General features: G+C 45.9%; 1 long non-coding RNA gene across 2 annotated transcripts in view; it reads left to right on the top strand.

Moving 5' to 3' along the window:
• Positions 1-14,751, top strand: part of LOC139052684 (uncharacterized) — a 1,258,229-nt gene that overhangs the window by 43,635 nt on the left and 1,199,843 nt on the right. For both annotated transcript variants that reach the window (XR_011510010.1, XR_011510011.1), the window contains exon 3: positions 12,959-13,037. This is a non-coding gene — a long non-coding RNA (uncharacterized lncRNA). The remainder of the gene's footprint in view (positions 1-12,958; positions 13,038-14,751) is intronic.

The following is a 14,751-nucleotide window of genomic DNA, read 5'->3' as shown; positions in this document are numbered from 1 at the left end:
GCTTGGCGTGCAATGAAAACCATCTGATCTGAGCCAGCTGTGGAAGAAGACGGTGCTCTAGCCATTGCTGATGATGATAACTCTAACGAAGTCCAGCATCAACGGCACAGGGTCCGCCTAAACAGATTCGCTGTAAAGAAAAAAGAAAACAAAAGTTAAGAAACATGAACCACTGTTTCGCTTGAGCGAAGTATTCAAAGCTATAGCGAGGTTACGCGTTGCTCTTGCGATCCTCACAGTGTGTTCTAATACTAGGTGTGTGCTACAGGCGCGACACAGCAGGTCGTACAACTGCCATTGCGTGGAATGAATGGAGTCATGCAGCGTTGTGACCAGGCGTGTCACAACGCTTGGTAGCCCGAAAGGAAATACCTTAACATAAGTAGCTTCACATTTACAATCCATTCCACTCAGACCAGTCTATGCATTAGGCTGCGTCATGCGCACTTATCCTCAACGGATATGCAAATTTACCTGCGTGCGACACTGTAGACCAATGCTGCAGTGGCAACTCTGTAGAGCTGACTGCACGGAGCGTGGGGGTGCGGTCCATGGCGGAAGGAATATGCTAGAAGGGAGCGTCAAGTGACAAACTTGAAGACTACTTATAGAAAAGAATATAAAGGAGAAGTAGGTTGTATTCACGTGATAGCCAAGCGGTAGGTTCTAGTCGGCTTGCATCGAATGCATCTGCTGCGGGGATTTTGGAACAGGCTGTTAGGTCTCAATACGGGCAAGATCCTTAATTAGACCATTACCACGAGGCAACACCACCCATTCGTCAGCACCTATACAGAAGTCAACGCAACGTTGGAACTTAGCGTTGAAGGGTCCACAGAAGAGCCCTCTTCTCGTACTAGCTGACAGCCTGAACTAATGATGAAAAGGGCCAACTTCGAATGTTACTGCAGAATGGCGCTGACCTCGGATTCCCATGTTGCTATACGGCCACCTTTTTCATACCATAGTAATCGGAGGGTGGGGGAACGATGCAACATCATGGGTGGGATATTGCGACCGATTCGCCGATTGGGATTGGCCGCGATAGACATCAGATTCCTTAGACGAGTCGCTAGGGAAGACGACGGTAATACAAACGGAGACCTTCCGTCCAGTCGGGCTGACGTGTCCTGAATTGAACTGAGACGTTTAATATGTTCCTGCATGGAGTGGGGTTCCGTACTTGGAGCCAGTGTGCCTACTTATATTATAAACTCTCTTTCTTTCATTCCTGCTACCGGACGTATTCTTCGATGGGCTTGGCGAATTTCTGGCCCAAACGCCACCTCAAGTCACAACCAGACGGGCACGTCAGGCGTGACAAACTCATGCTGAGGTTAGCGAAGGTTCAATCGTGTAATGGCGTCCAGTCTTTATGTCAGTCGGGTAATGCCCCGAACTACCGCACCTGACGCAGGTGCGCATGGTGGTTGGGTGGTCTTCCATGGTCTTTTGAGGCCGAGTGCACGGTAGGCTTCTCGTGTCCCTGGAGAGTCGAGACGCGTCCCAGGAGATTCGTTTTCTGGGGAGCAAGCAGACATTTCGCCGTTTGCCGTGATTTGCTGCTAGCCTGATATTTTACTTTTGTTCCTCTGTGTGTGCATGTGTTCGAATTTCTACTAACCCTCTTAATAATAATAATAATAATAATAATAATAATAATAATAATAATAATAATAATAATAATAATAATAATAATAATAATAATAATAATAATAATGGTAATAATAATCAATTAGGCATTTGTTAGAGTGCACAGGAACAGCTTCAAGGCATTTGCAGTGCTGCACATACGTTATCAGTCTAAAATTACTGCGTGTTTCTGTTTAATCTCCATTTGAGGGCTCAAACTTTTTCCGTTTTTGAGCGTCATGCACGTTCAGATTATGTTTAGTTCTAAATCTTGGCGAGTTATATATCTATATATGAACCGTGTGTTCTACTCTGGCGGCGGCTGTGTATGGCACGACGCGCGCGGCCGCTATCTTGAAAACGATCTGCGATGAGGGACAAAGTGAGCCGATTGCTGATAGCTTATGCCATCTTCGACTGGTCGTTTCTGAGCGCTCTGGAGCGCTCTCGCGAGCGACGTTGTCTTCGGCTGGTTGAAAGAGGGTGCCCGCCCTGCGTTCGGCTGGTTCTTCTCGATTACTCTCCTCCACCTTCGAGCGCTCTGAGGCGCTCCGAGCCCTGTCGTCGGAGCAGTCGTCGAAATTGAAACGTCATCGCAAAGCCGCGTCGCTGCTGTTGGCGACGGCCCACCGTAACCTAGGCAACCTAGGCCACTGCGACGAACGCTCGTCCTGCCGTCGCGTCCGCCGGTTTTCCCGGCAGCGCCGGGAGCTTTCGATAAGCGAAACATCGGACGTTGGTAGTAGTCACGTGGTTTAGCACCTGCCATTGCCTCCTCCGAGAGCGACTCGCACGTTTGGCTTGCGCGCTCGTCCTCTACCTCTGAGCTCGGGCAACGCCGGATCTGCCCGACTCTGCTTCGGGGGATGGAAGCGACCAGCCGAAGATAGCATTAGTGTGCGCTCGGTTGTCGTCGCTTAGTTCGCGTTGAAGTGAGAGACAGCGCGGATGTTGATTGGCTCGCTGCTGCTGCGGCCGCGCTTCGTCACGCCGCTGTTTTTGATGGCGAGTTTCCGCGGTCATCGAGTGAGATGTGTTAAAGTTTGCTTGCGCAGGCCTGACACCATGCTTGATGATTTAGTTCATAAGGTAATGTTTACAAGTTCATACGGCCCGTAAAACAGCTATATTTATTACATACAGCTGTGCATTAATTTGCAATCGCAATCGACGCTTCGTCTTTCGGGCGCAACTACGACTCTTCTTTAGTTGTCTTAGTTATAGCAAAAGGCCAGAAATTGCCCTACTTTGGCGATTGTTGTCAAAAAGCAGTGGCGAGACACCCAGAACCCGTGAACTCCAAACCGAATTGAAGTCGCTAAAGAAGTCCTTGTTTCCAAATTTATTAAACTAGATGTCCAATCAGCCAATGAAGGATACATTACAGATTGTTTGGCCGAGGAAAGGGGCATGTCAGTATAGAACTTTCGAGAACTGTGCCTGACTTGGTAATATGCGAAGCCGACCTTCGGGTCTGAGATGATCTATGAATTTGTAATGAGCTGCACATACAGCTGCCAGGCTGCCCTATAAGGTGTGAAGATTTGCAGGTTCATTCTGCCCTTCGGCTGGAGTTTGGTGGGCTTTTCGTGAGCCACAACTAACGTCACAAACGAGTGGGGAGCAGGCATTCATTCAGGTTGCATTAAAGCAATCACAAGAGCAGCTAATCGCCGCGAAGGTTGTCATGGTTTCCAACTCCGGTGCTGCCCTCAGAAGACTAAAGTGAAGTGAGCCTGATATCCCAGCATTGGATGGCGTTTATATTACGTTGAGTAAACGTAAGTGTCATGGGGCCTCCCTCACTTGCCGGGGGATATATTCGAAGATAAAATAGCGCTGCATAAATTGAATGACCTCGTGTGTTGGATAGTTTGAGTTCCGTACAGAGTTGGAATTTTCTAATGGGATTTGTTTATTACCAAGCCAGGGTGAATGGCTTCGTGTTTCGTCCAAAAGGCTTTCGATGCGCGTATTGTATGGAGCTACACCATTAAAAAAAAGCTTTCGCCTCAATACGAAAGTTGCACCACCTGTCGTGACTACGGTAGACACACCGTATTCACTGTAAGCTCGAGAGATGGCGTCACCGTTCCGGTGCGGCGGAATCGACATGTTTCGAGTGGCGTAGATGCAGACTTTGAGTGCATCGACTTTATTTTGGAATAAACAAGCAAATGATTCACATAAGCGTGTTAATGAACTAAATCCATTAGAGATATTTCAGCACGATGTAAACTTTCATCTATGTATGTAACATGTCTTTTGCATCTAGGTAACTTGCAACATGCATCTATGTAGAATAATGGTCTGGTGGACAAGCTACTAGTGATACACCCACACAGGCTGCGGCTGCCAAGAAGTTTTGTGTGATCTCGATGACATTCAAAGTGCAGCCCTACGACCTGCGAGTCTCACTGGATTGTCAAAGATTTTTATGTTCACTGCCGAGTGTTCGCCTTATTGCGTTGGCACTTTCCTACCGAATCGGTTTTGCCTTGGTGCCCGAGCGGTCGCAGAGATAAAGGACGTGTTTAAGACAGTCAAGTATTTGCTGTGACACTTTCATATAATTGATTACTGAAGTTCCCTGCGTTGCTTACACAGCGCGCATCTCGCCCAGAGGAACTGCGGTATTCTTTGCCTGCCATCGACCTGTCTCGATAAATGCCTTCATTCTAATAGTCATGCGTCTCAATGCAGCTTTCTGTTTACCTCCTCCCCTGTTCCCCCCTCTCCGTTTCCAGAGGAGCTAGCCGGCATTTCCCCCTTGCCGTGATTTCGTGCTAGCCTAATATTTTGCTTTTGTTCCTCTGTGTGTGCATGTGTTTCTAAGTCGACATACCCCCTCCTTCTGCTCCTCCTCCTCCTCCTCCTCCTAATAATAATAATAATAATAATAATAATAATAATAATAATAATAATAATAATAATAATAATAATAATAATAATAATAATAATAATAATAATAATAATAATAATAATAATAAATTAGGTATTTGTTAGAGTGCTAAGGAACAACTCCAAAGCATTTGTATTGCTGTACTTAATTATTACACACAAGGCACTACATAGAAAAAATACAAATGTGATGTACTAAAGAATTTGGGGAATAGAAACAAATAGGAAAAAAAGGAGAAGGATGTAAGAAAGTAGCTAATCTTACAATACGATTATCTACACATATGCAGGGAACACAGGCCATAAACTATGAATATATCAATGCAGCCAGAATACGGAATATTAAAAAAAAGTTAAAAACTGTCTCAGTTCGAAGAGAGAATCTTATGGCTTCAGAACCGTGAGGTTCTTTATTCGAACCCACGTAAATTTATGAACTCACTCCCTCTAAAGCATGCTTCGACGTCATCAATTTGTGGATGCCATCAATAAGACGCGAGCTTAGTTCTACTGGCGGGCGCTAAAAGCGACTACGACCGAATGAAGGTGTTTAGGGTTCGTTTTCTAAGAGAATTCGGAAATCACGAAAAGTAATATTACATATATATGTGTTATAACATTAAAACGACAAATTTATGCCATAATTTCACTACAGGATTAGGAAGAAAGGTGAAAGTTGGTTGCAAACGCCTTCGCGAATGAATTTATCATTGTTTTTATTAGCGAGGTTTCGCTACTGGAAGTCTAACTTCCCCAAGACAGTGTCCATCCACGCGATACAAATTTAAGGCGACATTTCATATTTCCCTCCGATCAAAATACGAGGCGAGGGAACATCGTTCCCATGGTAATTGTCAATCAAGCAGGACGCAACCAACTTCTGGTCCTCTTCGGAGCTTTTGATCCGTGAAAGGTTAGCGCTTCTCAGATAGCAAGTTTGTAAGCCACGTGCTCTAAACACTGACTTTCTAAAGTGTTTCTCTGCCGGAGCTGCCTGTCATCCGTCCGTGCTTATTTCGCAACATCCCGCAGAATGCATTGTTTAATCAGGTGAAAAGCTTGCACAGCAAACAAGTTTCTTGTTATCAGCAATATGAAATCCCAGAAGAACAACTTTTTTTTTTCGCGAATCACACCCAGTGTCGCATGTCTGTTATTCAATGCACCCTGCTGATGGAAGGAAGGAAGGAAAAAGGGGAGAAGGAAGGCAGGGAGGTTAACCAGGTTAGCTTAACCGGTTTGCTACCCTACACATAAGAGCGGGATGGGGGGGGGGATGAAAGACGGGGAGAAGAGGTAGAGAGCACATAACACGGCACAATGCCTGTCTTTGCGAGGAGACGCTGGAACACATTCTGTGCCACTGTCCTGAATATAATGTTCAGCGACAGTCCCTGGCATCCGTTCTAGCGCACCTTGACACTAGACCATTGTCCCTCGACACGATTTTCACTTGCCGCCGACAGGAGAAATCGCAGGTGAACGTGATGAAGGGTGTACTTCGGTTTATAAAGGAGACGGGCTTGGACAAGCAGCTGTGACAGTGCTGTCACGTACCGCCCACCGTGCTGAACATTTCTATTGAAACCTATGGAGCCAAACTGTTTGGCAAGGCTACCTGGCGACTGCAGTTCTGCACGTAGTGGATGGCGGAACACCATGTTTAATGCACATGCGCTTCCGTTTGCGAAGATGGAGCGGTGGAGTGCAGACGATAAAATAACGCGAATGAATTGCAAAATGCGTCGGAATACAAAGACTGCTAACACGGCCCGAATTGCGGCTGTCCGGGAAGAGAACAAGGCATGCTTCGAAAACAGGAACCCATGAAAAACGACATGACCAAAAATGGGCAAACGCGTTAATTTCGCTCGCAGGACTGTAACTATACTCTCTATGATTCATGACGCGGGAAAGCACGCGCTTATTGGCCGTGGCAGTGATGAGCGATTGTCTCGCTTGGCAGAGCGAAGTGGCAATTCTTGGCTTTCAAACGGGTGCGAGTGATATACTGCTACGTCTAGGCTCCAGCAGCCCAGCCGCGGCGAGATAAGATCGGCACATTAGCCTTGTTGAAGGCCTGCCATGCATGTACACGAAAGAAACGCACCGTTGGGCCGAAATATATGTACCGCGTCTCCATTCATATGTACCGCGTCTCCATTCATAATTTTAAAAAAAGATACACGTGACCATTCTTCTCACTAGAAACGTTCCAGATTGCGTAATTATCTTGCGTATCTTAGATTACGTAATAACCGGGTATAAGCGGGAAATTTTCCCAGCGTATCGCACATTCGTAGCCTCCCACAAATACCGGTACGAATAGGACTTTTCAGTCCGATAAGTTGTACCTAATATGGCATATTGAGCTCTCTCAAACGCGGCCATTCCTAGCTCTGATGGACAAATGTACCGCTGAGCTACGCCTCTCTCTCTCTCTCTCTGAACACCCAGCGCTAGGTTAACTCTAGAGTTTACCTATGCTTGCGTCATGGTCGGTGCGACAAAGATGGCATCTGTGCACCGTACACATGCACGATCGGGCATTAGCCCCTTTTCTCTGTGTAAGAAGTAAGCTGCGTGGATAAGGTGTGGTTGCAAATATACGAGCGATAATGCTATGGCATATTTCTCGTTGCAGCGGGGTTTCAGCAAGCGACCACCTTGGGTCATTTTAAGAACGTCCGACGCAAAAAAAAAAAAACAATGTCTTGTGTATTGCCTGATGCATCGATTAGGCTATTACAGCTGCGTTACTAGTTAAAATTTCCCTAGCCCTCAAGTGGTGTTTAAAGGAAATAATCAGAAACACAAGCGAATTAAAGTATACCGAGCATGGACACCGATGAAGCGTTCGCAGAAGTTACTTAACTAGTGGTTTGCTCTGAAATGATTGTACATAGCTCCCGAAAACTGCTCTATGCAAAATAAGTACTTTTGTTTAGTTTAGCTGATGCCCTGCTTTCCACATGGTTATTAACTGCTGCTGTTCACTGCTGGGAAGCAATGACTCTAATAGCTCTGTTCAGCGTTTGCATGTAGTACGCTGCATATTATTCTCATCTCTTTCACGAGTCAGGCAGTGCACACATTTTTTTAACACAAAATGTTATCTATACAACTTCGCCTTAATGAAGTATGGCATCGTGCTATATTATCACACGTTTTAAACGAGGCAGCTTGTTTTCTAATTTTGCAGTTAAAGATTAGGCGCTCGCCTCCATAAACGTGCCGTTCTTTTTTTTTTGCAATAATGGAATATTTTGTTTCAGTGAGCACCTTCTAAGGATCTTACACAATGAACTCGTCATCAACAAGTTTTCCATAATTTTCTAATTAATGATTAGGGGATCGCCTCCGAAAACGACGAGTTCTTTTTTTTTTGAATAATTGAATGTTTTGTTTCATCGAACACCTTCTATGAAATTTACACAGTGAGCTTACGGTCAAGAGGTGAAGAGGACATGAACATGCATGCACGTTGAACGAAGTGACAAGGGCTTTAGGCACGTTGAAAATGAAGTGCTGTATTCGGGAGGCCTAATGGCTTCCCGAGAGCTCAAAAGGCTTTTGAGCACTGTTTAGAAGCCTGTTTGCCACCATCCGAATTCATGATGCTTCAGGGATGTGCTTTTATTAAGCTTTCGAGGGCCTCTCACGAGAAGCATTCGAGGCGTTCATGGAATGCCCACAAGAGGGCTGGTGGGACTCTTTATTAGAGAGAAATGTATGTATTGTATATGATACAGATGCTGTAAAGTCCATCATTTTCGATTCATTAGACGTTATTCACATGATGTTCCAACCAGTGGCTACCGCACTGCAGATGGAGCCAAACATTCTGCGTTTTTCACCTAAAGGCTACGTTATACAGCCACCAAAAATGCCCTGAATGGCAGCAGGTTATAACTTCAATGGTGCTTTAAATTTTGCGCGGAACGGGCTGCGCAAGCACAGTTGCGATACCTCCCGCCAATAACTTAAGCCTTTTCACCAAAAGCGAAAGAAGAAAGAAAAAAATATTCCATGGTGACTTTTGAATATACGTAACCGATACCTATTTTGCGATGCCGTAAGAATTGTGGCATTTTCTTGTGACGGGGTCCACATAATTGCCCGCTACCTGTACATGACAGCCTGAACTAATGTTGAAAAGGCCCTATGGCAAATCATACCGAAGAAGGGCCCTGACTTTTTATTCCGAGGCTGCTAAACGTAACCCATTCCATACCATAGGAAGTGGAGTGCGGCAGGAGAATTCCATAGCATGGGCGGGTATCGCGACACATTCGACGATCGCGTTTGGCAGCTATATAGTCATCAGATTCCCCAGAGCAGTCACCTAAGGAAGACGATGGTATTGAAAGCGGAGTCATTTTGTGCAGTGGTGGTGACGTGCCCTGATGTGGACTCAGACCTTTGATGGAGTGGACTTCCGTATCTGGAGACAATGTGGCTAATATAAAAGACACCCTTCTTCCTTCATTCCTACGTCCAGACTTATTCATCGATGGGATTGGGGAATCCTGGCACCAACGACTCCTGGATCCGCAAGAAGGAGCACATGTCAGGTGTGAGAAACGCACACCAAGATGGCGAAGGTTCAAGCGTTAAAATTAAATTAAATTATGGGGTCTTACGCGCCAAAACCACTTTCTGATTATGAGGCACGCCGCAGTGGAAGACTCCGGAAATTTTGACCAGCTGGGGTTCTTTAACGTGCACCTAAATCTAAGTACACGGGTGTTTTCGCATTTCGCCCCCATCGAAATGCGGCCGCCGTGGCCGGCATTCGATCCCGCAACCTCGTGCTCAGCAGCCCAACACCATAGCCACTGAGCAACCACGGTGGGTGCAAGTTCAAGCGTGTGACGCAGTCGAGTGTTCGTTATGTTACTCACGTAACGCACCGAACCACCACACGTTACGTAGGCGGGTGTGTTGGATCAACTCGCAAGACAGCGCGAAACATAGCAAGAAAATGCGCACAGCCGTTTAACTCTTACCCTACCATGTGGAAAATAGGTGTTTTTGTAGCTTACCTGAGATGTCTTTTCTTAAGAAACTACTCTACCCAATATTTTATGTTATACATAAAAAAGCAGAACCAATTCACTTTTCATGCTTAGAACTTCTATTAACGAGCTGTATGTGATAAAAAGATATCAATTACCAGAATCAAGATTGTAGGATAAAATTGAACAAAGTTTGTAAAGACACGCATGTTGTAACAAAAACGCGTAACAAAATTATGAGATGTACAAAATGTATTACCGCCTAATAGGCACTATCTCCGAAAATATCAAAATTGTTTATTGAACAGGTATTCCACTAGAAAAAATTTACTGCATGCACTACAGTTTGGCGTGCCGGGCTGTGGCCACTGTTGTTCAGGGCTAGTTTGTGTCATCGTCGCTGCCAGAGTCGAAGTGCGACGAATATTCAGCAAGCTGATTCTCGCTACTGCTCGATACATTGATAAAATCAGCCGCAGACGCAGCGGAATCACGACATCTGCGATCTTTGGCAGCGCGCGCACCACTCACCGAGGCGGCCATTCTTGCTTTATACTTTGACGATAGCGAAACTTCGAAGCGCATAAAAAAATTACTGACTTCATTGAAAAAGCCTAACTGCTTAGAAAACAAAAAGATATTTCTTCTCCTTGAAGTCCAATGGCGCAGTGTGCCCGTGAGCAGCGTGTAAGCTCCCTGAAACGGCATTTGAAACAAGCCATAGTGGGCGGACATTCTTGCTTTCTACTTTGGCGATTGCGAAACGTCAAAGAGCGCTCTAGAATCACCACCTGGTCGGAAAAAAGCGAACTGCTGGGATAACAAAAAGTATAGTTCTCCTCCTTCACGTACGATAGCGCAGTGTGTCCGTGAGTGCCACACAAGGTCTTGAAATCGACGTTTCAAACTGTCTTAGCGGGCTTACTATGTCCAATGGGCGAGGTACGGAATGCGTTAAGGTGCCCAACAGCTGAGTGGGCCAAACACAAGACCACGCTGAGGCATTCTGGATGGCTTCCGAGGCGAGAAAGCTGGCAACTCTACTAACGGTGGTGTTGAGCGGAAGTTACGGACGCTTTCAAAAATACTTTCGTCATGGGTTTGGCAACCAAAACCTTCTACATGTTTCAAGACAACGCATGTGAAGCGAAGAACACTGCGTGAGGAAGAAGAAAGCCACCCGTTATTTCCCAGGTGCCTCCATGCCTCTGTCAGCAGGCGCCTCTAAAGGTTAACACGCACCAAACAATCTCGAGTGGTCCGGCAACCATGTGGGCCTAATCCTACACAGAGCCACCGGGCACGCAAAAGGCCGCGGAGAGTGGGAGGGGCAGCGTGAGAGAATGTTCTTGCTGAAGGTAGCGGCATGGCGATACACTTCCTCTTGGCATTTTTTTCCTGCCTCCATGGCGCGGGCAACCGGCTCCGGTGTCTTTTGCCGGTAAGTGTACTGCACGCCTCTCGCGTTGCTTGAGACGGCCTGCAACATCACGGCCCGCGCCTGTGCTATCGATGGCGTGACCGCAAGGCGGTGGGGTCAACGGCGCCAATGGGCTTCTAGCATACATAAGATTGATATCGTAATAAAATAGAACTGAGCCCAGCTGAAGTAGAAGCAAGGAGAATACATAAAACGGACTGCAGGCAAAGGTTTGTGCTCCCGGTGCAAGCACTTCAATGCACAATTGAAGAAACGTAGCCTCACCACCAATCTTTTTAGAGCGCACCTCTTAGGCAGCTGTTCCAGCGGTGAGCGTAAGCGTTACCCCTCTGAGGCGAGCGAACGAGCACAGCGAAGGATGAAAGCAGAGAGCGCGAGGAGGAAAGCGGGAGAGGAGATTGCAGTGAAAGAATGAGGCGGAAAGCGGAGGAAGAGAGTATGGCGAAAGTGTGAGGAGGCAAGAAGAGCGCCGCACGAGACTACGAGATGGCGCCATAGTATTGTAATCTGACTGTCTGCGCGACGCCAATGGTGTAGTACTTTCTGGAAGTTAGGCGGACCCCAACGATTACACTGAAACCTCAGACTAGCCATGCATAAAAGCCGACGCGTTTGACCCGCAGACAAGATTTCCGACGACCGCGGACTCTTCTCGCCGCTGTCCTTGTGTTGGAGTGTTACTCTTTATGCAGCGCTTCCCTTTGCTTGCAACCTGCCACACGAGACAGATTGGCCGTGCCAGCTAATATATCGGAAAATGAAAACACGTATAGAGATGTGCTCAAGTATTGCGTTAGAGATTATAATGATCATCGGTGAATCTGTCTGATATTTTTTCTGCGAGAGTTCTCTGATTTTTTCGGATTCTGATTTCTTTGAGATTAAAATATTAAAATAGCACCTTTATGTTTTGTTCTGCACCTCACATTGAAACTACTATGTTACTCATAAGCGAATTTAATGCGTCACACTTCTCAGACGGCCTCTGCCAATTATCTCCTTTCCCCCCTATTTCGTGCGAGCTGATTCAATCTTACGCCTGCCAATTTCCTAATTTCATGGCACCACCAAATTCTTTGACTTCATAAAACTGGGTGTCCCTCACCAACCGTTCTAGCTGTAACTCGAATGGTCCAGCGTTTATATGTCCTACGTATTACATGGACTTCCCAGCTCCACCGCTTCCTCTTTTTGTCGACAACATCGGCTAGCCCCGTTTACTCTCTAATCCAGCCCGCGGTCGGCTTGTCTTTTAACGTAACGTCTGATATCGCTGGGTTGCTGGGAGGCGCCTTCGTCCTACAGTGGACATAAATAGGCTGATGACGCTTTAACTTCTCAGATTCCTCTTTTAATATGCGTGATGCTAGTGAGTTACCATTCCACGAGTGCTATAAGGCGTTACATTTTCCTTGTTACACTACCTTAAGTGATTAGTGCTGTCGGATGCAAATGGAAAAGTGAGTTGCTCTAGGGAGCTTTGGTTTAAACGCTTGGTATAATGTTTCACTAGGAAGATTCCGAGCTTTAGTGCTGCAATCACTTCATCGTTGCAACTCATTTATCATCGCAAAACGCTACAACATTGTAACATATATGCACTATGAAAAGGACCTTCCATATTTGATTCAACTTCGCGTTATAGAAAAAGATTCAGCACTGATTTACACCTCTTAACGCTTAGATTTAGAAAAAAAGAAGTGTTTTATTACCAAGCACAAATGTACCAACCCATTTGGGTAATAGAGTTCTGTGAAATAATTCAGAAAAAGGAATGAAGAGGTAGTTCTACACTATTTCTAACGACACAGCTCGGATGGTTTTTGAGCGTCGATGAAACACGCAACAAAAATATTACATCAAGTTCTAACAAATCTTTTTTTCCCTTCCGCTTCGCTTCCTCTCGTACACAACGACCAGTCAAGCCTACGCTTCTGATAAATCTTTTTTTTTTTGTTGCTTACAGACAATTTTGGACAAAGCGCCTGTCACAATCACCAAGACGACCACGGTGGTTCGTGCTAATAAATCCGCTGTCGAGAAAGGTAAGCGACACGATACAAAATGGATTGACGGTAATAAATCGAGCAGGTCGGAGAGATAATGTTTTTTTTTTAATGAATTGATAAGAACCGGGCCAAATAAAAGAAAAAGTGTACCAGACATTCACATGCAGGAGAAGGGTAACTATAAAAAAACTTGTCGAAGCAATAATTCCTCTTCTGTCTCTGACCTAAGTAGGAGAGTGTGTGTGTGTTGGATAGAGAGAGATAGAACCATAGAGGGAAACCTACCGAGGGAATAGAAAAAAAATTTTCATGATTCCGTGCCATCCTAGTGACGTGTGATCAAATATACCTGCAAAAGAGATTAAAGAATGTCCACCACGCAGATTTATGAATTATTTCACACGTTCTTTTTGCTGTGAAAAAAGATCAGGAAAGGGAAGAGAGGCTAAAACAGAACAAGTAGAGAAGTGAAAATCCTACAGAATTTATCATAATTGTCTAATAGAGAGTAAGCGTTGTTTGTCTCCCCTGTGACTTCGTGTTTGCTTAGCTTTGCATGCTTGATTTTCCTAGCTTGTGCACGTCTACGCATGGTCCTTCCAGTGGCAAAGAATGCTTAGGCTTTAGTAGACACTTGTCAAAGACTCTCGCCGCATCGGGCCTCTTCAATGCAGCCGCACTTACTGAGCCAGAGCACCGGGAACGGGCGCGCCTCGACGCAGCAGAGCGGTCGAAAGAGAACGCCTGCAGCAGCAGCAGCGTGGCGCGAGGCGTTGCGTAAGGGGAGAGTGCGTTGCCGCATTGGCGCGCCACCCTTGCGGTCGCTCTCGCAAGCCCTCCTCTGCGTTCTCACTGCGCCTTGGTAAGGTCCACTGAAAACTCGCCACACCTCTCGACGCGGTCGCTAGCCCGCCAGGTGTTCAGACCTGGGAGGGCGATCCGCTGTGTTCCAGTGGACATTGGGCCACCCCAATATCTCTAGTTGGCTCACGCGCAATCTTCAAGTTGTTGCACAGCTAAATTTCAACTTGGCCCGCCTCCAAATTTAAGTTCACCCACCCCGAGATTTCAAGTTCGCCCACCTCAAAATCTAAGTTCACCCATTGCGAAATTGAAGTTGGCCCACCTCCGCATTTAACTTGGCCCATTCCAAATTCTAATTTGGCCCGCCCCCATATTATTCTCGGCCTACTCCCAAATTTCAAGTTGCCCCCCCCCTCTTCATATCACGTTGGCCCATCTCAAAATTTCAAGGTGACCGAACCCCAAATTTCAAGTCAACCCATCTCCGAATTTCTGTTGGTCCACCCCTATTGTAAGCTTCCCCATGCACCCTCTAAGGAGCCCTAGGTTGCCGTATGGGTATTCTCCTTTATTATTATTTTTCTTTTAGTTGTCTCTTATCGCTTAAAGGCTACTGGTCATCTACATTTACAATACCACAACAATTATATGTCTAGACATTGTAAAGTACAGATTTCTGTGAAAGTAAAAGGCACTTTTTGCCTGACAGGGATGTGGACCTTGCCAAAGGTGATTACGCATAAACAGTTTAAAACTATAAAATAAAATTTCCTCAGAGGACGTGAGTCCGGCAAGCTGTGATTGGGGTGGACTAAATTGAGGACGCGGTTGAAACGATAGTTTGGTCCAATGCTACGATGAAATGTTCAATCTGTGTAAGACGGCGTGTATGTCAGACTGGCGAAAAAAACGCGTCAGAAGAGCAGGGACAGGTGACCATTTGAAG

This window comes from Dermacentor albipictus, unplaced genomic scaffold, assembly GCF_038994185.2.
Source record: "Dermacentor albipictus isolate Rhodes 1998 colony unplaced genomic scaffold, USDA_Dalb.pri_finalv2 scaffold_29, whole genome shotgun sequence".
Classification (NCBI taxonomy): Eukaryota; Metazoa; Arthropoda; class Arachnida; order Ixodida; family Ixodidae; genus Dermacentor; species Dermacentor albipictus.
This window is presented reverse-complemented; position numbering and strand designations above follow the sequence as displayed.